The following is a 25,554-nucleotide window of genomic DNA, read 5'->3' as shown; positions in this document are numbered from 1 at the left end:
AGTATTTGGGAAAGGATGGAGAAAGTCTGATAAATGTGGTAGAGCAGAAGTCAGAGGGCATAGGCAGAGCCTGCAGAGCTGCATTTAGTATGCAGAAGTATGATGTCTCCTTTGGCACTGTTTTTCTTTTTCCTCATCTGCATATGAGCACTTATTGGGTTGCATTTTTTCATTTAAGGTGAGGGTTAGTACTTTAATTTGGGTTCCTATCAGTTCAGTGAAAAATCAATTAATTGAACAGCATTTTCAGTGCAATTACATCGAACATGCAGTTTGTCAAACTGTTCATACTGAGATAGCAGTACAGTGAGGATCGGGAAATTTGCTGTTTCCCCACTGTAGTGTGATCTCGGAGTTGGTATATATAATTAGTGGGGGGTAATGGAGGCATATCCCCCCCCCACATGAGGGGAATTTAATGAATGGCATTTCCGATGAAATGCCATTCTTTGAAGTGATGGCTCACTGAAGTGATACAGACCCCTTAATTTACCTATAATTTCTTAATTTTTAACTAAGTGGGCTGGGTCAGTGGACCCTTTTCAATTGTAATTGTATGACTATAATGCAAAGTTTTATTTCATCTTCTTTTTAACAGAAGAATGCATGGATGTTTGTATTACCATAGTTTGATCCTTTTGTAGCCAAACAATTACACTGTCAAACTATGAGTCTGGATTGTAGTTTTCATTATGAACATATATATGAAGGACAGAGTTCTGTACTTTAATACAGTGCTTTGGGGATAATTTTGTTATTGCCATAAAATGGCTAGGCATGGTCTAATGTGGTGTAGATCAGAGTAATACGTATGGGGATATTAGAAGCAAGACTGATGTGATAAATGATACTGTATGAAATAATGAGAAACTACATGGTATTACTCTGCACTCACACCACCTGTTTGCTTTGACATATGCCCTGTAGCAATCCAGATTTAATGTTGATCACGTAAAAACATACTCGGAGGCTGTAAATAAAAATCTGCCCAAGCAACAGAGACCTCCAAAGCAGACATCCAAGCAACTGCTACCCCACAACAATACCCACGTAACACATAGCTCACAAAGTCAGTGTGCCACAAAGTCACAGCCCTTAAGGCTAAACAACACACCTAATACACTTGTAATAGGTGACTCTATTGTCAGACACAGACGTCCCTCTCACCAGGCTGAACAAGGAGAAGGTCACTGTAAGCTGCCTGTTGGGTGCCAGGATCCGCCAGATAACACAAGCACTCAGGTCACTCCAAAGCAAGTACAAATATGACTCCGTCATTGTCCATGCTGGTGTGAATGACCTGAGACGTACCTCCCTGGATTACATGAAAAGAGACATAGAGGAGCTCTCTGATTATGTGGCCCAGGCCGGTATGACCCTGACCTTGAGTAGCATCTTACCCTCACCAAGAATGATACCACAGTATAAAGACAAAATGATCAATTTCAACAATTGGCTAAAGTATTGGTGCCACTCAAAAAGGATCCAGTGTCTGTCAGCCTGGGATAACATGCTTGACAAGCCACGTTGCTTCGCTAGGGACGGCTTGCAACTGCCACCCCTGGGTTTTCGAATACTGGCCAAGGCTCTTGCCACCCCCATAGTACCTTTTTTAGGCAAGGCTCAAAAGACAAACCCACCTCCTTAGACAACACAAGGAAAAAGAAACTAAGGATAATGCTGCTCAATGCCAGAAGTCTAAACCTCAAGATGCATGCACTTGAGGCTCTCCTCAGTATGGAGAATATCGATATCTGTGCAGTAACAGAAACCTGGTTCAAGGCTCCCGAGAGCACCCCAGCACTACCAGGCTATACCTCATACCATGCTTTTCGGCCCCAAAACTCAGACCGAACCACAAGAGGAGGGGGGGTATCCATATTCATCAAAGATACCCATACCTCCAGGCTAGTGGCACTGCACAAAGCATCTGAGACCATCCATGTGCAACTAACAGTGGGCAAAACTGCCTTCCAGTTTGTAGCCTGCTACAGACCACCCTCCCAAACTCAGGAACCCCACTTGGCTTTCCTGAAGACACTGGAGAATATGAAGGTCTCTCCAAACACCATTATATTGGGTGACCTTAACTACCCAAACATAGACTGGGAGCTCTACTCAAGCCCCAACACCCTAGCCCAACGGTTCCTAGAATTTATAAACTCAAATGCTATGGAACAACTGGTCACCACTCCCACAAGAGGGGAAAACATATTGGACCTGATCATCACCAACATGGGGACTCTGTGTTCCATACCAGAGGTATACCCCTCATTGGTAAGATCTGACCATAAATTAATCACTATGGACATCCATATCCCATCCCCACCCCCAGCAAAGGAAACCAAGGTCAAAAACTTCTCAAAAGCAAACTTCCCACTTCTCAAAACCGAGGTGGAATCCTTCAAAGCCCCAGGGCCAGTGGAAAATATGGCCCAAACTGCAGAATCCTTTACAAACGCATTCTATGGATACCTACAGGAATGCATGAATCGTGCTATCCCAAATAAAACCAAGACACACTCCTCCAAAGGCAGGAGACCTGTCTGGTGGACCCCAGCCATAAATAAGCTGTACAACAGAAGGAGGAAGCTACTACATGATAGAGCAAAATCCCTGAAAGGGAAGGCAACTCTGATCAGTACTAGCAAGAAACTACAATCCCTCATAAAATCATCTAAGGCTAGCTTCGAAAGAAAAATTGCACAAGAAGCTAAAAGGCTTTCTTTAGTTATGTCAGAAACCTGGGTGGAAACTCCCAGATATGCTCTGAGTTAGTGCAAAATGACAAAAAATACACTGAACCCACAGACATTGCCAACATCCTGGCAGACAGGTTCAGTGCAAACTTCTCCCTCACAAATGAGCAAATGACTATCCCAACAGAGTGTAGCCTCCCGGACATCACAGATGCACAGGTGAGAGCTGCCCTCTCCAAAGCAAAAAACACAGCATCAATGGGACTGGACGGTGTCCCGGGCTGCATTTTACATGAGCTCCAAGAAGAACTGAACCCTCACTTAAAATCACTGTTCAGTCTCAGCCTTATAACAGGATATGTACCCAAAGAATGGTGTACAGCAACAGTGGTCCCACTCCATAAAGGTGGTGCCACAACGGACCCCAGAAAGTATCGCCCTATAAGCCTAACTAGCCTGGTCTGCAAAGCTATGGAGCGTATCATCATGGAACTCATAAACAAAGACATTGGGAACCTCCAAACACTGGATCCTACCCAATTCGGCTTTGTTAAGGGCAGATCTTGCCTCTTGAACCTGGTCAATTTCTTTGAAACAGTCACCAAGGCCATAGACGAAGGGAAGGTAGTCCACACAGCCTACCTTGACCTTGCAAAAGCCTTCAACACAATACCCCACTCGGGCATCATAAATACGCTCACCAGCTTAAATATCAACCCCTATGTCACAAGATGGGTTGCAAACTGGCTTAGGGATAGAACCCACATGGTCAGAATTGCAGGTGCCATGTCAGACTCTAAACCAGTTACAAGTGGTGTCCCACAAGGCTCAGTCCTGGGACCTCTCTTGTTCGGTATATATTTCTCTGAGGTACAGGCTAACATAGGAGGACTATGGCTGACAAAGTTTGCAGATGACTGCAAACTGGCGGCCATAATCGACTCACCGGCTGACACAAGCATCCTCTAAAAAGGTCTCACAGAGATGGATAACTGGTGCCAGAGCCATGGCCTAAAGCTAAATGCCAAAAAGTGCATAGTCATCCCCTTTGGGAAAAACAAAGTGCCCACAAATTACCACATAGGTGGTAATCCATTAAGTACAGAAGAAGTAATTAGGGATTTGGGGACCCAAGTAGATTGCAATCTCTCCTTTGACAATCACATTGCCAAAGTGGTTAGAAAGATATTCGATATAGCCCACCTTATCACAAAGTGGTCCACATCTAGATCAAAAGAGGTCATTGTGCCCCTCTACTCATCACTCATCAGGCCCATAATTGAATACAATGCCCCATTTGGGATGTACCTTACCCGACACCTGCTACAACTAGAAAGGCCCCAAAAGTACCTCACCAAGATGATCAAGGGACTCAAACAGATGCCCTACGCAGTTAGGCTAAAGAAACTCCAGCTCTACTCAGTTGCTTATCGCCTACTCAGAGGCGATCTGTGCCTGACGTATAAAGCCATGTCCAACCCAGAATTAATGGACATGCTCCACCTCAAGAAATCCAAATCCATCAGAACTACATGCTCCAGTGACTTAAACCTCAGCACAGAAATAAATAGAACATGCTGGAGGGACAGATTCATATCCCAGAGGCTCCCCTCACTCTGGAACAAAATCCCAATCCATGTCAGACAGAGCCCCTCAATGACCCTCTTCAAGAAGAATCTTGACGTTTGGATGGGAGATCATAAATTTACCCCTGGGATCTCTTCTGTGTCACTGCTAGACAGAGGCATGTTAAACTAACCTTAAATGGGCTATCTTCTTTGACCTACTATACAGAGGCACAGTCAATTAATGTAAGAAGGATGGCGAAAGCCAAACACACTCTAGCTAGGCTTGTAAATGCCCTAGGGCAGATAGCCTAGTATCAACCTATGAACCTATGAATCTCATAAGTTTAGTAAATAATTACATGGAAGACTTACATTTGACCACCATGTGGTCGCAGTGGTGAGAAAATCCTTTTATGTTATGCAACTTATAAATAAAGGATTGGCAAATAGGTCCAAAGAGGTCATTATCACACTGTACTCTGACCTTATCAGACCAATCATAGAGTACAATGTTCCCTTCTGTATGTACTTGACCAGGCATATGCAGCAACTAGAGTGGCCTCAGAGGTTCATTACAAAAAGAATACAAGGCATAACAAACCTGCCTAACTCAGAGCACCTTAATTTTTTTCCCATCTATTCAGTGTTCTATAGATTGCTGAGGGGTTATCTATGCTTGGCTTACAAGGTATTCAAAAATCCAACACTTATGAATCTCCTGCATATTCATAAGTTGAACAGTACCAGAAATACAAGGTGTAGGGACCTGAATTTTGTCTGTGACTTAAACCGAACATGCTGGAAAACAGATGTGTGTTCCAGAGACTGTCCTTCCTATGGAACAACCTTCCCATCCATGTAAAACTGAGTTTGTCCATTACCCAATTTAAGAGCAACCTAGACCAGTGGATGGAGAATAGGAAATTTACATTGGACTGGCATCCATGTTCTTTATGGACAGAGGTAGCTTATAAATGCCTGGGCCAAATATGTCCTTTTTGGATACAGGATGTTATTATACTTGTGGGAAAACATGGCTAGTCTTAGAAAGGCCCCCCCCCTGGATCATTGTACTAGTAGCAATCTTTGAATCTATGAGTCAGTCAAGTCACTGTCCCACTTAGCATGTACAGCGCAGTGAGTAGTTACACTGATCAAGATCTGGAGATGTGCATACCATTTTCTCATTGAAGATTTACTGTTCCAATTCTGTTGTAAGCCTATCTATGACAAACATGGAATTATCCTCAGATGCTGCAAAAAAGATTATCCTGCCCTTATTACAGAGACCTTGTTGGAGAAAAAAAATGCTTCTTACTTGGCAGCTGTTGCACCACTGGGTTATTCATAGATCTGCACACTAGGCTGGCTATAGTCTGGGGTGGATACCAATTTGTTGTCATTCCATTATGTGTCTTTAAAGGTGCATCATGAGAGTACAAACTGTTTTGAACATGGCATGTGAAAAAGGGTAATATGTCGCTCCTCTTTGTTTACTGTCTCCCCAGTAGTGTAAGGGGATTCTTTTCATAGTCCAAGAACTACATTGTTGACTCAGTGTTGGGGTCCTTGTGCCAACTTATTTTGTAGGTTTATTGGTTTATAGGAAAGTACTCGGCTAGCTGACCTTGTGGGATGACTTCAAGATTTGGTTTCAGTCTTTTTTAATTTCTCCACATCTTTTGGGTTTCTATTACCATGATGTCAAAGTACGATTAAAGTTCATGAAATTAGTATTGTTTCAGTCTTTGATGTCAGCCAAAAGTGCTCTTTGGAGCACCCACAATGTGCACAGTAATGACACCGTTTGCAATTTGTATGGAGTTACCTGTATTGGTAAAATATTTAAATACGATTGTAGATACTTTTTTATAAGAACTGAATAATGTAAAAATAAATTGATGCTCAAGAATGCTGGATTCTTTAGAAGAAGTACAGACACCAACAAGATAAAATTCCACTGGTTTAATGCATAAAATGTTCATTGGTGTCTGTATTTCTTCTAAGGAATCCAGCATTCTTGAGCGTCAATTTATTTTTACATTATTCACTTTTTTATAAGACCCATTGCTCCTACTACTATTGGAACTGTCTCAGTATCTTTCTTCCACATTGCTCTTGTTTCTGCCTGCAAATCTTGCTATTTTATGACTTTGTGTCTCTCTGTACACAAGGCACTGTAGTCATTGGGTGTATCGATTTCAATGATCAATGCTGCTTTTGTCTTCTTTTCATGGACCACTATATCTGGTTTTCTCGCATCTGTCATTTGAACTGTTGGTAATGGGTGATCCCATGTGATGTAGACTTCACCATTTTCTATGATGCTTTGTGGTGCATGTTTCCCGTGTTTTTCAGCCACTTCAGTACCATAATGTCTGCACAATCCCCAGTGCACCAGTCTTGCCACATTATTATGCCTTTCAGTATACAATCCTTCTGCCATTAGTATGCCACATCCAGCAACAGGGTGTGCAACTGTTTCCAATTAAGTTTTACAAAACCCACATTTGTCTGTTTCTCATGCATGTTCAATGGACTTTGTAAACCAACATGTACGTAGCCCACTATCTTGGGCTGCTAATATTAACCTTTCATCTTTTGGTTTGAATTCACCTCTCCATAACCATTCCTGTGTTTGATCCTGATCAATATCAGGTTCTTCCAGAAGTTTTCTTTACTTGCAACTATATTTATGCATTTTCCACATTTCTTGCCTTCTTATTTGATCCTTCACCTTATATTCTTTCTTTTGTTTTTTTGGCACATTCAGTTGCCGCCTGTTTTTTTCTACTTCTGGTTTGATTTCCATTCCTGCTTGATGCCCATATGCTTTAGCTAGCCTAAGCAGTGAAGTCATCTTAGATTTATTCTCCTCATGTTTCAAAACTTTCACTACGTTTGGGTCTTGTGAGGTCCGCAGATTTGTGTGGAGTCCCACTATTGCAGATATACACATGTAATCAATTTCAAAGAGGACCATACCTCCTTCAGAACGGGGAATAAATAATCTTGGTATGCACTGATTTTTATAAATCATTTGGTGAGCATGAAGCATCCTTCTTGTTTTCCTATCTAATCTATCCAACACATTTTGGGTCCAGTCAATCACTCCAAAACTGTACGTTAGGACAGGAAGAGCAAATTGGTTTATAGCTTGAATTTTGTTCCTAGATATTAATGCTGTTTTCAGGATTAATTTATGCCTTCTAAAATATTCCTTACTAAGTTTTATTCACATTTGTTCGTGTTTTATTGTTAATTCTTCATCAATTCCCAAATATTTATACACTCCCTCTTGCTCAAGTTCTTTTATATCGCATTCTTGTCCCAAATTGATGTTTTCTTGGTGCTGCAGTTTTCCGGCTTTAAAGGTTGCTTTTGCACACTTATCAAGACCAAATGACATTCTTATATCATCTGAAAAAAATTTTGACAATCTGCAGCTGTGCTTTCAGTTCCTCGTCTGATGAGCTATACAGTTTTAAATCATCAACAAAGAGAAGATGAGAAGTCTTTACACTTTGTTGTTTTCTAGGTGCCAAATTATAGCCATGGCCTAATCTGTTAAGTAGACAGCTTAAAGGGTTAAGGGCAAGAACAGAATAGCAGCAGTGACAGGGAGTCACCCTGGAATATCCCCTTTTAATTTTTATCTCTGGAATAATATTTTGTCCTTTATCATGGCTTAATTGCTTAGTGGTCTGTCACTGTTTCATGGTCACTGTAATGTAATTGATCAGTGTAGGGTGTAGCTTATACATTTTTAAGCACTCTTTTATCCATGAATGTGGGATACTATCAGATGCTTTTTTGTAGTCAGTCCTTGCCATACTTAGATTCTTCCCCTTTTTACAGTTCTCCATTATGACTTTATTAAGGAACAGATGATCCTTTGTTCCATATGACTTTCTTTTATTTCCCTTTCGTTCTATTGCCATGACTGAATTTTCTTCCAAATGACTATAAACTCTTTCGCCATCAGTTCTGGTGTACAGTTTATACTTCGTTAGAAGGCATGTTATTGATCTATAATTTTTAGGATAACTTGCAGGCTCGCTCCTATGTAGGAGCATTTTTTTCCTGTTGTTAGCCAGGTTGGTATATGTTCAGGGTGCGCATATAAATAGTTCTTACTCATGGCTAAATCCTCGTGCAAAGATATTAATACTTTTAACCAAAAGTTAGGTACTGCATCTGGGCCTGGGGTTTTCCAATTAAAGGCTTTTCTTAACTTTGTCTCACTCTCTCTGGCTGTTACTTCATTCCATGTCATATCTTGTATCTTTGAACTTCTTATACTTTTTTTTACTTCTTCTATCTTCACTATTTTGATTCAATGAGGAGAACGTGGTTGTGACTCAGGAATTCTTCTGAGTTATGTGAAGTTTCAATTTTCCTTAGGTTGTCACATATGACGAAGTGTAGACTGGTGGAACTAATTTCTTGGTTAAAATACTACATCTCTGGTTCACAGTAAACTTCTCCCAAATGCAAATCCCATCCAAATTTTGAAGTAGTGGCATGCAAGCACTTGAATGCTGCAACTATTGACAATTTAGCTTCTACTTTCAACATATTTTTTTCCTTTTCTGTTTAATTACATTTTAACAGACAATATTAACTTCTTTAAACATTAGCGTGAATCTTCCACCTGTAGCATCCTCCTCACTGTATAAACTTTTAAACATCTTTTTTACTTCTATTTCCTCTGGTTCTTTGTTGTTAAACCATTTTACAGTTTCTTCGATTTAACAAACTCTGCATGGTTTTACCTTCTTCAACATGTTCTATATTTTGTTGTACAGTTTTATTCATGTTTATCAGAAAACAATCAATTCCTAATCAACCTCTGTGACCACACCACTTATCTTTGTCTGTATATCTATCCTCTATGTCTCATGTTCCTCAGTTCAAAAATGCATTCTCAATAAATATCCAGTCTCACTTCAATGCTGCCCTTTGAAATATATAATTTCTGAACTGCAGAAAAAATTCTCCATTTCCTGCCACTGGATAAATTTAATATAAGAAAGTGTCCCTATGAAAATAAGTCACTTTTTTCTCTGAAGCATTTAAGGATTACACAGTTATCTTATGACTGAAAGCTCTCTAAAAACTAAAGTCTTTCGGCTTTTCCCGGTTAGGGGTCACCACAGCAGAACTCCGGTCCGCTAATGCTTGGCAGTGGATTTTTATGGTGCCGAGGTGCCAGCCCAATGCCCAACCTTCAAATTCATGCATGCACCTACCTGTATGTCTTTAAGTGTTACTTGACCATGGGGAGGACATGCAGACTCCACACAGAAAGTGCTCCGGCCAAGAATCAAACCGGAGAACCTCTTGCTGTGAGGCGACAACGCTAACCGCTGCACCACCGCGGCCTATATGACCGAAAGCTCTCTCCTTAAGTAAATTAACTTTTACATTTGAAGGTATCATTATATTGTTACTAGACATGCATCTGTCAATGAGTTCTGCTTGTCTTGGCTTACCTCATCTGAATCAAGAATCTTTTTCTGAAAAGTCTCAGGTTGTCCATCTGATGGTATATCTTGCATAAAAGTTCTTTGTCGTATAGAATGCTTGTCAGTAAATGAATTAATTCTGTTTCCTTCTGCATTCCCCTGTAAACTAACAAGAACAATGCTTCATTGCGACTTTGTGGCATAGAGGGATAAAGGCCCGACTACGTAGCAGGTGACCTGAATTTGAATAGACGCTAGTTGCTTGTAGGAGCAGGTAAGGGGGATGGGAGAGAGCAGCCATTGCAGGGTCACCCATCCAGGGGGAGGGAGGGGGGCTGTGGATCAGTGCATGGATGACACCTAGCAAGGAGTACTAGTTGTGTACCCCATGAGCTCAAGTGTATTGAGCTTGCACTGATGTTACCAAGTTGTACTGTGCGACCAATGGGAGTTCAGTGGGTGGGCACAATTTCCCGTTGAGGACAGCTGTAGCATTGCTTGGAAGAGCAACTATAATGGGGGGTGCTCCACTGGTGGATAGGGTAGATCCCTGCAGGACCTGCAAAGCTGACATACTCTCTACCTTCCTACTCTTGCCACAAGCAGATGACCTTCTGTGGGTTTCCTGTGTAGTAATACACTGGCTGTAGGAGTTTTGCCTCACCCACCTTAAGATGGTAGAATGAATAAGGCAACTGAGTGGAGGTAGAGGAGCTACTGGACTTAGCCTTGTGGGAAGGAGGAGGTGAAAAATTACTTCACAGTCTTTTTATTCACTACAGTTTTTGCCAACTGGGATTGTTGCAGTTTCTTTGCAGTACCTCCCAGCTTTTGAGTCCACAGTTTTTCAAGTTATTATCCTCTCCACCACTTATGGTCATGGACATTACTCCATGTGAGAGACAGAGCAATGGCATCCCCTATCCACTAAGCAGGGACATTTCTTGGATGTCCTAGCCAAATTACCCTCCATCAATAAATAAACAATGATGGATCTCTCCTGAAAATTGGCCATAGGTAGTGGGATTAACCCAGACAAGTCAAGTAAGTAAAAACATACATATATAAGTCTCTTGCACCTATTTCTTTATATATTTCAGTACCTGGAACTTAACTGGATAAGAATAAGTTCAGAGCAATACTTTTAAATATGCTTTCAGAGTACTTAGCACACTCCATTTCATTCACATATATTTTATATATGTGTATATATATATATATATATATATATATATATATATATATATATATATATATATATATATATATATATATATATGTGTGTGTGTGTGTGTGTGTGTATATATATATATATATATATATATATATATATATATATATATATATATATATATATATATATATATATGTATATATACAGATTTACACTGGTTTGGTGGTCTGACTTTTCATAGCCCATTCTGTAATTAGAAATCCAATAGAAGAATAAAGAGGGAAACTCCAAAAAAATAATTAATTATGTAGCTAACTAAGACAGAATTATTATAAGAACATCAGATGAATAATAATAATAATGTAGGCGTGTAAGGTTAACTAAGACCAATAATTAAAACAGAGTAACATTATGTAGAAAATATAATAGAATTATGGACAATCTGCTCAGACGTTAACTGGGTATGGATTTAAGAAGAAAAATGGGGTAAGCAAAAACAAAAATGTAAGTAACATTCAGCTGCTAGGAGCAGGTGATGGTTAACTGCGCTGTATTATATTAACCAGCACTCTTACAGAATAAGGTATTCAGTCTTTCATGGTAGCATCAGCACTACTAATATCTACAAAATGGCACACCCTCTTGCATTTTCTTTGACTTGCATTATATGACTGTTTAGGTTTTTGCAGTATGCATGCTCATTCTGTATAAATTATCCCTTTGTGATATTATTGACCAGCCACTTTGATGTACAGAAAGTACAAACTCATTTTTTAGAGAAACCAAGATAAAGCCCAAAGTCTCTCTGTATAAATTATTTTAGGGCTGTCTAATTAGCCCCTTGTGTAGAAGAAATAAATCACTTGCTTGTCTATCAGAGAAACATTTTTCATTTATAGAGTCCTACCATATAAACTGTTCCTTCTTAGCATCACTAATTAGGCTCTTTGTTAAGCAGAAATACTCATATGTTGTCTTAGATCCCCACTTGTGCATTACTCCAACAACACCCTTCCTAGCACTATATTTTCAGTAGCATTACATTTTTATCTCACCTGCTGCAATATTTTTCTTTCCATCTCTTTACATCCCATTGATTTTGCTGCTTGGAGTCTGAGTCTTGAAAATATTTCTGCACGCATTGGCACAACTCTGGTAATGAGTCTGCATATTTAGCTACTTACCTCTGTACTTTAGGCCTGTTAAATAAATATGCAGATACTGTGCAGTGGTTGATCCTGCATGTCTTCTTCTTCTTTTCGCTGCTCCCATTAGGGGTCGCCACAGCAGATCATCTGTTTCCCGTTTCTTCCTGTCCTCTGCATCTTGCTCTGTCACACCAATCACCTGCATGTCCTCTCTCACCACATCTATAAACCTTATCTTAGGCCTTCCTCTTTTCCTATTACCTGGTAGCTTCATCCTTAGCATCTTTTTCCCAATATACTATGCATCCCTCCTCAGCACATGTCCAAACCAACATAATCATGCCTCTCTGGCTTTGTCTCCAAACCTTCCAACCTGGGCTGACCCTCTAATATACTTATTACAAATCCTGTCCACCCTCGTCACACCCAGTGCAAATCTTAACATCTTTAACTCTGCCACATCCAGCTCTAACTCCTGCCTTTTTGTCAGTGCCACTGTCTCCAACCCATATAACATAGCTGGTCTCACTACCCTCTTGCAAACCTTCCCTTTCACTCTTACTGGTACTTGTCTGTAGTTGCAGTAAATACACATTTACTGTGCAGTGGTTGATTCTGCATTTACTTGCTTTACAAGTTTTACATAGGTTTACCCAGATGAATATGCATGCACTCATACACACACACACACACACACACACACACACACACACACACACACACACACACACACACACACACACATTTATGCTTATTGTGCCATATGATGCACTTGCACAAATGGGTGCTGACAGGCCGCTTACTTTTGACACTTCACATTATAGTGAATTATGGGAGTTTGAGCCTTGTATGCATAGATGTTCTGTTACTTATAGCAAATGTGTTTTATTTTTCACTTCTAGCATGATCTTTTTCTGAATTTTCTTTATAGTATGAAATATAGTTACAGAACTATAAATAAAGATGACTCAATAATTGTACTTCAGTCAGAGTATGACAGTAGTGTTTATTTTATTTATTAGTTGAGCAAATCAACTAATTTAAGGTATTTCTTTAGCAACTGTCCCTGAGCAAATGTTATAGTTCAGCATTAGTATACAATAAATAAAGTAAATAATATCATGTAATCCGATCTGGTAACAAATTCTATAATTAAACCTCTCTCATAATTCCTATTGTTATTTGTTCACTCTCCAGTCTGTTAACCCAACCCCTAAAAGGAGAACATATCCAGTACCCCAGTGGTTGTACATGTAACAAATCCAGTCATAAATATGTTTACCAGCGTAACCCCTAACCAAAAACATGTTACCAACTTTATGTAACTTGGCTAATAGATCGTCTCTGTGGGATGTCATCTTCATCATTCTAATAAGATGCCCCATAACAATACTTTTTTTCCTGCTTGAAAGGATGGCAACTTGTAAATTGTAAATAAGAATTACTGCTTACAGTTTACACTTTACATGTTGCCATCCTTTCAAGCAGAAAGGAAATGATCTCTTACAAAAACAGACAAATAACACAATGTACAAATAACAATAGGAATTATGAGAGAGGTTTAATTATAGAATTTGGGACCAGACTGGATGACATTAGGTCCATTGTAAGGAAGAATTGGAATATTTTGAAAAAAAATTCTGAATTATACCAATTCTTAGGACCAGAACCATGTTTTATTTTTAATACAGGACCCAATCTTAAGTAGAGGTTTGAGAGGAATGAGGGGATGGTACAGAACAGGACACAAGATTCAGAGACCAAGAAGTGTGGGTATTGTAACCAGCGTTCATACATTTTGGAAGCTACGAGTATTACCCTACAGAATAGATTACAGCCTAAGTTAACTTTTATCAAGGGCAATTGTCAAACTAGTAATGTCATTTATTTAGCTAAGCATTTTTTTTTGCCTGACCTTTTATGGGGGCAAAACTGGGTGAGCTTTATGAAAAAGGATTTATGAGCACCTTTATAATATGGGAAAAAAGAACGAAAGCAACACATTATTTAAACACTCTATAGTATGCCCTAGGTTTTTGAAATCCCTTTGCTATTTTGGACCATGTTAAGGTTAACCCTTGATGTGATGAAAGCTCCCTAGTGTTAGAGGAGAAGGAAGTTAAATCCCTTGATGTGATGAAAGCTCCCTAGTTTTAGAGGAGAAGGAAGTTAAATCCCTTGATGTGATGAAAGCTCCCTAGTGTTAGAGGAGAAGGAAGTTAAATCCCTTGATGTGATGAAAGCTCCCTAGTGTTAGAGGAGAAGGAAGTTAAATGGCAGTTCAAATTACAAGCTTCCTTTTCTCCTGGGATTAATGAATATATTTCAGTGCAACCCATATTAAACGAGAGAGCCGTACATGTACAAGTAAAGGTTTGTATATTAACATTTTTTATACATTCGACAATTTTATTGAGTTTTTAAGATTATTAAAGGTTTTATTATTATAGTAGCATTCATGTAATTTTAACTATTTATGTTGTTTTATTATTTTACATGGAATTTAGGTCAAGTTCAGTGGACACTGTGCCTTTAACTTTTTTGATTGTATAACAATTTTAAGCATTTTTTAAGTCATTGTTTTATTAAGTCTGTTATAAAAAGCAATTTTTATATGGTACAGGTAGATTCTGATGAAGTCCCGGTTTATGAGGATGAAAGGGCTTAATCTACTTTGTTTTTTTTTTATTAATAAAGTTTCTTGAGTCTGTGGCGTTGGAGAGTTTTCCTTTCATGTGTTTTATATTAGTAACACTGCTTTGTTTGGGTGTTTTAGTGTTTAAATAATAAGGGAATATAATTTAGCTACTGCAGTCCCATTTTCTGTAGAAGAGATTACAGCAGATTAATACTGTGTACACTTCTGGGGAAAAATAGACAAAATATTGGTAGAGAGGAAAGAATTGTGACCCATAAAACACAGAAAGATATTAGCAGCACACTACTGTTTACCATGGCAGAAGTGAGATTTATAGTTTTTTTGTAATTTATTTGTTAATTGAGTAAGCCCACTGGTCACTTATCCCTTTTTAGGGATAATCCCGAGGACTGTCTGCTTAACTGACTTCCTCAAATTCACACAGTAGGCAAATGGCAGTGTTAGGAATCAAACCCATGCACATTTGATTACAGGAACTAGCTCATTTAACAGGTCAAAGCCTTAATCCTCTGCACTAACTGCTAGACCCCCAGGATTATTATGGTTTATACCAAGCCAGCAATGTGTCATATAGTGTAGATTTAGCCAACAGTGCCATAGAAAATAAAGAAACCTTGATGATGGGTACATAGTTCTGAAGATGATGGGAGGAACTGGAGTCCATTGGGTAGGTACAAATATACCATTTTCAGGTTGGGTTATACTCGAAGAAAAGGAAATAGGAAGATGTGTGAGAGATAAGGAAGAAAAAAGAGAAATGGAGATTTGATAATGTTTAGTTCAGCATAGTTAGACATTTGTAGCCAGTAACGTCTGGGGTGAATTTACAAGAGGCTATCAATTTATCTAATTGAAATTTAAATGTTGCTAGGGTTTTACACTGTTTAATATGTAGGGTAAGCTTGTTCTCTAGGTGAGAGAAGCAATAGCTAATGAATTTATCTGTATGCCAGGTCTTGTTTATATACTGAAATAGAACTAGGACTTTGGAAAGGGTATTAACTGAGGAGATTTTCTTTTTGAGGAAAAGTATTATTGGAGATATGCTGATTTAAAAACAGCTTGCTGTCCACATAATTTACTAAATCTGAAATCACAATGTCCATCTCAAGATAAATTACATTTATATGATACTGTGCAGCAAGCCCAGCTTTATCAAAATTAACTAGACTCCATTTATTTGCATTTAGGGTGAGACCATGATTAAATCACCTGTTATTAGTACAATCAATGTCTTGTTTGAGTACTACTGAATCTGAGAGGGAGTACAGGATGATTCCTAGCTTGAAGTTTGAAAATGTAATTAGCCGGAGGTTATTAGCATTTGCTTGTACTTCAGAGAAGAAATGTATTTGAGAGAAATAGATTCTCATAGGTTAGAGTCCCAATAGTAGCATTTCATTTATTGAAGAAGGAACTGTTTATTCAAATCAAGTGTGTTCTTTTTGATAGCCAGTAAACAATCCAGTAAACATCTATTGGGCTGTTAGTTGTTTTAGCTTACTTATGATGCCAGAGTGGGGAATGGTATTAAATGCTTTGGCTAAGGCTGTGTAAAAGGGAAGCCACACATCTAGGGTTTTGGTGTCTTTTTCAAAGAGGCTACCAAAATTAAGAAAGTATGATCTACCCTTGCCAAAGGCAAAAAGTTAAAAAGTCTACAGATCTTGTAAGTCCTTTATTGGCTAATTATACAGTAATCTGTTCTACGGCATTACAGATAAAGGTAGTGAAACTGATAAGCCTATAGTAACCTGGTTCATTCGAGGGGATGCCCTTATGGAGGGGGATGTACTGCTGCATTTCTCCATTCTTGAGACATTCTTTGGGGAGAATTTGATTGAAGATGGCTAGGACATGTTTGTCTAGGCACAGCTTTAAACTTACAGATAAGCAGCCAGTGTGTTGTGTGGCCTAATGGAGATGTAATATCTTTTTGTTTTGGAGATGACAATTGAGAATTGTTCAATACTGATGACTTGGGATATAGCCTGAGCTGCTTTGGGGGAATTAAGAGTATGGTAATTGAAGTGAAACTGGAGCTGAATTATCAGCCAAGATTCTAGCTGTAGATTCTGGCTCATTGTGGTAGTAACCATTTCCAGTGAGATGGATAGTATTGCAAATTTTACAAGATGGTTAAAAAACGCCTTTGGTTGTCATTAGTGCTGCTGGCCATTTTGTGCTCATAGGCAGCCTTGGTGCTTCCCCACAGAATTATTGAGTTTGTGAATAATTTGGTTAAGTTTTCTTTTATGAACTGGAAGAAGACAAGCCTTTTGTAAGGTTACAAGCTTAAGTTTCTTGTTACACAAGTTACTGATTCTTTTAACTAATCAGACTGGACATTTGTTATAATTACTCTTCTACTTATAAAGGAAGGGGCAGTTTTCTGTAGACAGTAATTTAACAGTAGGTCTTAAAGTTCCTTGGTTAGGGCTGAGGTGCCATTGTTCTGGGATTCAGGATAACAGGGCCATTTATGTGTTTTAAAATGTCAATAAAATCTAATAAGTTGACTGGATTGGGAATGAATAGGCCAGGAGACTGAGAGATGATCTGATGTTTATCGGGTAGAAAAAAAAAAACTGTAAAAAATAAATAAAAAAGGCTGGTTTTGCTGAACTCCTTGAATACAGATGGATTACTGGGACTAAAGAAGTTAATGTCGAAGCAGAACGCTAATGGATAAATGGTCTGATTTAAATAAGGAACAGTGGCTGTTGAAGTGCAGAATCATAGCTGCAAGTTTTCTTTTTTGTTCAAATACTCGCAAGCAACTCAGGCAGTCCTCGCTTCCCACAATTAAACTGCATCATACCAAACACTCCTTCTCTGCCTTGACCAGTACGCCTTGGCAACCTTTAACCCACCCACCTGAAGGAGCTCACCTCTTACCCCCATTTATGGCACTACTTAAAAACATACCCTTTCAAGGAAGCTACATGCTTCTGCCTTCAAAGGGGTCACATCACCTAACATCTAACACAATCTCCTTTCTCTCTCTTTTTCACTTCAACTATTTTTTTATATCCTGCATTTTCATTTCTTTGAAATAACATTGTAAACAGTTTTCATAATTTACTTCTCAAACAATTATAACTAGGTACATGCAAGTCAAGCATGCTTGTGGCATACAATCTCAGTATTGTAAATATTGTGCATACTGCTTCATGCAAGCTATGTATTTGACTGACCCTACTGTCTGTGTCTTAGAAAAAGCTTGTCATTCTTCTCTCTCAAGTCAACTATGTTCATAGATTCATAGGTTCATAGGTATTTACTAGGCTATTGGCTCGAGGGCCTACGTAAGCCTAGCCAACAAGTTTCCCTGGCTTACGCCACCCAAGAAAGTTATTTTCCTATGCCAATTGTGTTTTCTTAGTGCCAGTAAGAAAACCTTTCCTGTTAACTAATATATGACATTATAGTAGCTGGATTTATTGCCTCCTTTAACATCTGCTGCACATCCTCATAAAAAGGCACTTGAAAGGCAGAGTCTATAATCCTGGCACCCCAAGGAAAGGAGGAAACAAGTAGAGTTAAAGAATGGTAACACCTCAAAACAGCATGTGTGAGGACTACAGAAGTGATATGTGGCCGAGCCAGGTATGGAAATAAGGTATATAATAAAATCCATGGTGGAAAGGAGAAGTCCAAGAAGTCATCAAAAAGAAAGGAGTGCAGGAAAAAGTGGGGGACAGAAAAGAACGACTATTCATTGTGATGCACTCACCAGGGTTATGTCTGAAAATGGTCAAACAAACAAATAAATAAATACATACTAACATAGACATAGACATAGCCAAGTGGCTACAGTAGTGATAGGGATGTCTTGTGGTTCACATTAGTGACTCCATTTCCCAAAATGCACCTAAGCAGGATGCAATGACTATCTGATATAAGAGCTAGTGAACTGTGGAATGTTTGGACACCAGATATTTTAATTGGTTGACTAAGGTGATGACACTTAGTGAATGTTGTTTTTCTTGCACATAAGTAGGATGCACTAAATATGTGCTATAAGAGCTAGTGAACTGTGGAACGTTTGGACACCAATTATTTTAATTGGTTGATTAAGGTGATGACTCTTAGTGATTGTTTTTGTTTGTACTTGCTTTGCCTCATGTGGAACTTCTGGCTCTGACTGTTTGAGTCAGACTGACTGCAGTTAGTGTTAGTTTTAAAGCACCCATACGCTACAGTGGTTTATATAAAAATGGCAATAACTATAAATGGAAAAGATGTTCTTCCATAGTCAAGGCATTTGAGGAAACATTTGTCATTGAATGGAGATAGAGAAAGTGAGTACTCATCTATACCCCATATGTACTAGGCAGGAGGTTTACCCCTATCCATCAATACGTACTGCTAATGAAGCATTGCAAAGGTATATCTGAGTTCTGAAGATATGCAATGGATTTCCAGGAAATCATACCAGATGCACAAAAACATGTGCATCATTGCTGACAATGACTAAAGCTACCCAGTCACCTAGACAAATGTACAATAACTTCATCTTTAAATGACATCAATGTTCAGATCAAAATCAGTGAGCTCAGTGAGCACTGTTAGTGACACTGTGAACAGCAACATGAATTCAGTAACTCAACACCACCAGCCACGACTACTCAAATAGCACACCTCCACTACACTTGCAGTAGCACTTTACCTGATATGCAGTGCACAAACCGAGAAGAGAATATCACATCTAAACTGGAAAAAACTTTATTATCTATCTATGTGTGCTGGGGAAGAGGGGGGCAAAACTACCCCCTACTCACTCCCTGTATAATTATTATCATCCACCATTGCGATTTATTTGAGAAAGTCAAAGCTTCCAGAGATGCAGCACATCCAGACACCAGTCTGTTGAATATTATATCTTTTGACAAGATGACTTTGCAGAACTTATGATAGACCATACCTTTGGTCTAAAGGACCATGCCTTAACTTATGATGGACCATACCTTTGGTCTAAAGGACCATGCCTTAACTTATGATGGACCATACCTTTGGTCTAAAGGACCATGCCTTAACTTATGATGGGCCATACCTTTGGTCTAAAGGACCATGCCTCAACTTATGATGGACCATATATTTGGTCTAAAGGACCATGCCTTAACTTATGATGGACCATACCTTTTGTCTAAAGGACCATGCCTTAACTTATGATGGACCATACCTTTGGTCTAAAGGACCATGCCTTAACTTATGATGGACCATACCTTTGGTCTAAAGGACCATGCCTTAACTTATGATGGACCATACCTTTGGTCTAAAGGACCATACCTTAACTTATGATGGACCATACCTTTGGTCTAAAGGACCATGTCTTAACTTATGACGGACCATACAATAGACAAAGATAGATATATCAAGATCAATGGGAGAAATAGACTGCAGAAGGTTAATAAAACCCCAAAAGTCAGAAGCTTGATAAAACAAATGAACACAATAATTACCACTGTCCATAGAGACCCATGCGATATAACAGAAGTAAACAGAATATATTACTGTGCTGCTAAATTAATAACTGATAAAGTTCTACCACAGGAACATAGGGTAGCAAGGGAAAAGAGGGAGCAACAGCGAATACAATCTTGGAAATATCGAATAGAGAAAACTATAAAGCAGCTAAGACAAGAAGTATCATTGTTAGAAGATTATAGAAGAGGGAACAGATCAATGAAAATATTAAGAAAGATAGATGTGATAAAAGCAATGTGTGGTATTAGAACAGACCAGGATCTATTATGCACTATTGGAGATAACAAGCTAAAAATTACAAAACAGGCAGAAAGACTTAGAAGATATGAAGATAAATATAAGGGAAAAACACAAAATAAACAAATTATTGATGACCCAAAAAGGTTTTATAGAGAACTGGGAAATAAGGTAAAAGGAATAGATAGACTGCCAAAAAAAGAGGAAGTAGATACATTTTGGAGAAGTATCTATGAAGATCCTGTGGAACAAAACAAAGATGTTAAATGGATAGAAGAAGGAAAAGAATAAGAAGTTTAAAGGTACAGGATATGAAATGGGACGAAGCAACAGCCAGAGAGATTGAAATAAAGTTGAGAAAAGCCTCTAACTGGAAAACCCCAGGCCCAGATGCAATACCTAACTTTTGGCTTAAAGTATTAACTTCTTTGCACGATGAATTAGCCATGAGTAAGAACTATTTATATATGCACCCCGAACACACACCGCACTGGTTAACAACAGGAAAAACAATTACCTTACTTAAGAGTGAACCTGCAAGCTACCCTAAAAATTATAGACCAATAACTTGTCTTCCGACAACATACAAACTATACATGGGAATTGACACTGATAGAGTTTATAGTTATTTAGAAGAAAAGTCAATTATGGCAGTAGAACAAAAGGGCAATAAAAGGAAGTCATATGGAACAAAGGATCATTTGTTGTTAAACAAAGTTATAGTGGAGAATTGTAAGAAGGGGAAGAACCTAAGTATGGCATGGATTGACTACAAAAAAGCATTTGATAGTATCCCACATTCATGGATAAAAGAGTGCTTAAAATGTATAAGATCCACCCTACACTGATTGATTACATTACAGTAACCATGAAACAGTGGCAGACCACTTTGCAATTAAGCCATGAAAAAGGACAGATTATTATCTCAGGGATAAAAATTCAAAGGGGGATATTCCAGGGTGACTCTCTGTCATCCTTGTTATTCTGCCTTGCCATTAAATCATTAAACTGATTACTTAACAGCCTAGGCCATGGCTACAATTTGGCTCCTAGAAAACAAAAAAGTCTAATGACTTCTCATCTTCTCTTTGTCGATGATTTAAAATTGTACATCTCATCAGATGAGGAACTGAAAGCACAGCTGCAGGTTGTCAAAACTTTTTCAGATGATATCGGAATGTCATTTGGTCTTGATAAATGTGCAAAAGCAACCTTTAAAAAAGGAAAATTGCAGCACCAGGAAAACATCAGTTTGGGACAAGAATGTGATATAAAAAGAAAAGAAAGAATATAAGGTGAAGGATCAGATGAGAAGGCAAGAAATGTGGAAAAAACATAAATATAGTTGCAAGTATAAAAAACTTCTGGAAGAGCCTCATGTTGATCAATACTGAACTCAGGAATGGTTAAGGAGAGGTGAATTTACATCAAAAATGAAAGGTTAATATTGGCAGCCCAAGATAGTGGGCTGCGTACATGCTGGTTTACCAAGTCCATTGAACATGTGGGAGAAACAGACATATGTAGGTTTTGTGGAACCGAGTTGGAAACAGTTACACACCTTATTGCTGGTTGCAATGCTCTAATGGCAGAGGGACTGTATACTGAAAGGCATAATAATGTGGCAAGATTGTTACACTGGAGATTGTGCAAACATTATGGTATCGGAGTGGCTGAAAAACAATGGAAACGTGAGCCACAGAGAATCATAGAAAATGATGAAGTTTACATCACATGGGATCACCCAATACTAACAGTCCAAAAGATAGATGCTAGAAAACCGGACATAGTGATCCAAGAAAATAAGGCAAAAGTAGCATTGATCATTGAAATTGCCACACCTAGTGACTATAGTGTCTTGCGTACAGAGAGACACAAAGTCATAAAATACCTTGATCTGCAGACAGAAATGAGAGCCATGTGGAAGAAAGATACCCAGACAGTTCCAATAGTAGTAGGAGCAACTGGTCTGATAAAAAATAATTTACAATCATATTTAGATATGTTACCAATTCATGTAACACCATATGAATTGCAGAAGGAGTCATTACTGGGCACATTGCTGGTACTGCAAAGAGCACTTTTGGCTAATATCAAAGAGTGAAATAATACTAATTTCATGAACTTTAATAATACTCTGACTTAGGAATGGGGTCCATTCCTGTTATGGTATTAGAAACCCAAAAGACTTGGAGAAATCAAAAAAGGGAGAGACCATACTCCTATACCATTTTTCATGTTTAGTAGTTTTAATTTTAAGATGTGCTTAAGCTCTAAAGATGTCCTGCAGGAACAGGACACAGAGACAATGCCAGCAGCTGCAATGTTAGAGTCAGTCCTCTGTACTTCTTTTTGAAAAGATCCCCCTTTTTCTCCCTTATGCTTTTACTGAAATACCAAAATGTGGATCGTAGAATGGTGTTTTTAATCAATGAATCCATGATGGCCCACCAGTCTTTTGTAAATTATTCCGATAAGATAACCCATCTCCTTTAATAATTCTAAAATTTATCATCCAGATATAATAATGCAGAGTTATGCACTATAGTCAGTGTAATTTATTTAATAGCTAATATGGAGTGATAACATTGCAGTCTGCAGGTAACTCAAACAGAATGATTGTAAGGAATTAATGAGTTATATAGCCAGCCCTGAATCTAGTGCTATGTTGATAAGTAAAGTTCTCCTTAAAATACTGATGACTATATATTTGTTTGGCAAATACTAGTGTCATTTAAATGACTACTGTTATCAATTTAGCAGACAACACTACTCACATCCCTTAAATATCAGTATATGGTTGTGATTCAAATAACTTACAGGCCTTTTTCTGTGCTCCAGAGATTTATCATGCTAGGTTGGGTTTTAGTTATTAAAATATATCTATTTAGGCTGTAGTTGTTCATCACTTGTCCATGGATTCTTGTAATATAAATATACATGCATCTTTGGGTAGGGTGTTGCATGTGTGTGCGTGTAGGGCACCTGCTTTGAAAAGTAAGCAGTAAGTTCTGCTTCTACTACTATAACTTGCTTTCTTCCAGCACTGAAAAAGTCCCCCAATTAAATGCAAGACCTAGATCCCACAAGACACTGAATATTCAGCCTAATTAAAATTAATTGAAACAGTATGGTCAGATTGAAGGACGTGTGATAATTCAGGGTATTCTTTTTAAATTATATGTCAATAATTATACTTAGAAATCAAATAAAAGACAGGCTATTTTAATTACAGTGAGACCTGCTACAGTAAAATATTTTTGTTAAATTAGGCTGAGCAATTTTCTGATGTAAAATTAATATTTTCCCTACAGAGGAGCAGATTCATACAAAGTATAACATGAAATGCAAATTCTGCTCTCCTTAATTCATTCAAAATCTGAAAAAAGACACATTATTCATGTTACCCTGATCTTTTCTATAGCACAAATATTCAACATCATGCTTTGCGCAGTATTGTTTTCTAAATTGTTACACAGTAAAATGGTGTGACAGAGCCTGCAGCATAAATGTGATTTTGCTTTTTAACTGAGCTGCCATCTTTCGTAAATGGACTACGTGTCTAAGTGTTACTTCATTGGAGTCTGGATAAGGAGAAGGCATTATGGGTAAAGTGTTGACCTCACAAACACAAGGTATAGTGTTTAATTCTCACTTTTAGTCACTGTCTAGTTATTTGCCATACATGTAAAACTCTGCAGACTGATTGCTTAGTTTTTAGCTATGAACCTATCAGAGAGGCATAACACTTGTCTCTGCATTCTCTTACAAAGAAGTTACTTTCTGTATTTTTTGATGCACCCTGGTAAAATGTCAGTTTATATTTTTCAGTGACTATTTCTTAAACGACCTATTAAAAGTACATTTAAGTGATAAGCCCATAAGAGCAGCCAAGTAATTTCCATTGTGTGATCATTTTTAGAATTTTTGTTCAAGGTATTCCTCTTCTGTACTCTGTGACTGAGGAAGAAAACTGGTCATTGAATTTATTTGTCGACCAGGTACCTTTCTGTCATGAATCAGACTACATCATCATCAGTATAATAATAATAATAATAATAAAATAATATATACATAACTTTTTCTCTCCCTCCCCCAATATATATATATATAAAATGTGTGTGTGCACTACTTTTGGTCTAAACTTTGTGTGGTCGATATTTGTTTGGTCAATTGCATTTGGTTGACTAAACAGATGGTTGACAGGTGTGTGAAATCTCACAATTGTCAGTATTGGGGAATATGCCTTTTTCCCAATATTGTGCGATCTTGGAATTAGTATACATAATTTGTATGGGGTATGGAGGGTGCATCTCCTTTTATGGGGGGGTGATTTTTTTTTAGTTTAAATTTTGCATGTTTCATGATTGTGTAGTAACATGTTCACATTGTCGACATTTTGTGATCAATGTTTGGAACGTCGACTTTTGGGTGTATTGATGAAAGTGAATACACACACATATATATATGTATATATACTGCAGTGGTGTTGCTACGGTAGCGTTGTCGCCTCACAGTAAGACGCTGTCTGGTTCGATTCTCAGCTAAAGCGTCTTCTGTGTGGAGACATGCGTGAATGGGCATACCTTCATTGAAGGTTGTGTGTCAGGGCTGGCAACTCGGCATGTAAAAATCTACTGCCAATCATTAGCGGACCGGAGTTCCGCTGTGGCGACCCCTAACCGGGAAAAGCCGAAAGACACACAACATATATATATATTATATATATATATATATATATATACCATAGCATGTTAGTTCTACTGGGAGCTTACCTAAGACTAGGCTATAGATAGGGATATGTAATGAGTTAATACTGAGAACAGAGCTAGTCGGGGTATCTGAAAGAGTGGACACAGGATGTTCACTACAAGAAAACATAAAGAAGAATGCAGCAAGGCACTGACCCCTTTAAAGAGAGGAACCTGCAGCCCAGGTAGTAGGAATCAGCTGCACACCTGCATCTTCTTAAGGCCAGTATTTTTTATGAAGGGAGAGACAAACAAACTGAGGCTGGAGCAGTCATCTCCAAGATGAGTGTCCTGGTTGGAGATCGGCAGTCTTGGTGGAAGTCCTGATAGCTAAGACCCAGAGTTGTCTAACCAGAGATT

General features: G+C 38.3%; 1 protein-coding gene across 1 annotated transcript in view; it reads left to right on the top strand.

Annotated features, from left to right (window-relative positions):
* The window catches only part of LOC122808355 (SLIT-ROBO Rho GTPase-activating protein 3-like), an 881,720-nt gene that overhangs the window by 44,086 nt on the left and 812,080 nt on the right, over nt 1-25,554 (top strand). The window lies entirely within an intron of this gene.

Source organism: Protopterus annectens, chromosome 8.part0 (assembly GCF_019279795.1).
Source record: "Protopterus annectens isolate FY-2018-M chromosome 8.part0, PAN1.0, whole genome shotgun sequence".
In the NCBI taxonomy this organism is placed as follows: Eukaryota; Metazoa; Chordata; order Ceratodontiformes; family Protopteridae; genus Protopterus; species Protopterus annectens.
The sequence above is the reverse complement of the archived record's forward strand: the minus strand, read 5'-3'. Positions and strand labels throughout refer to the sequence as shown.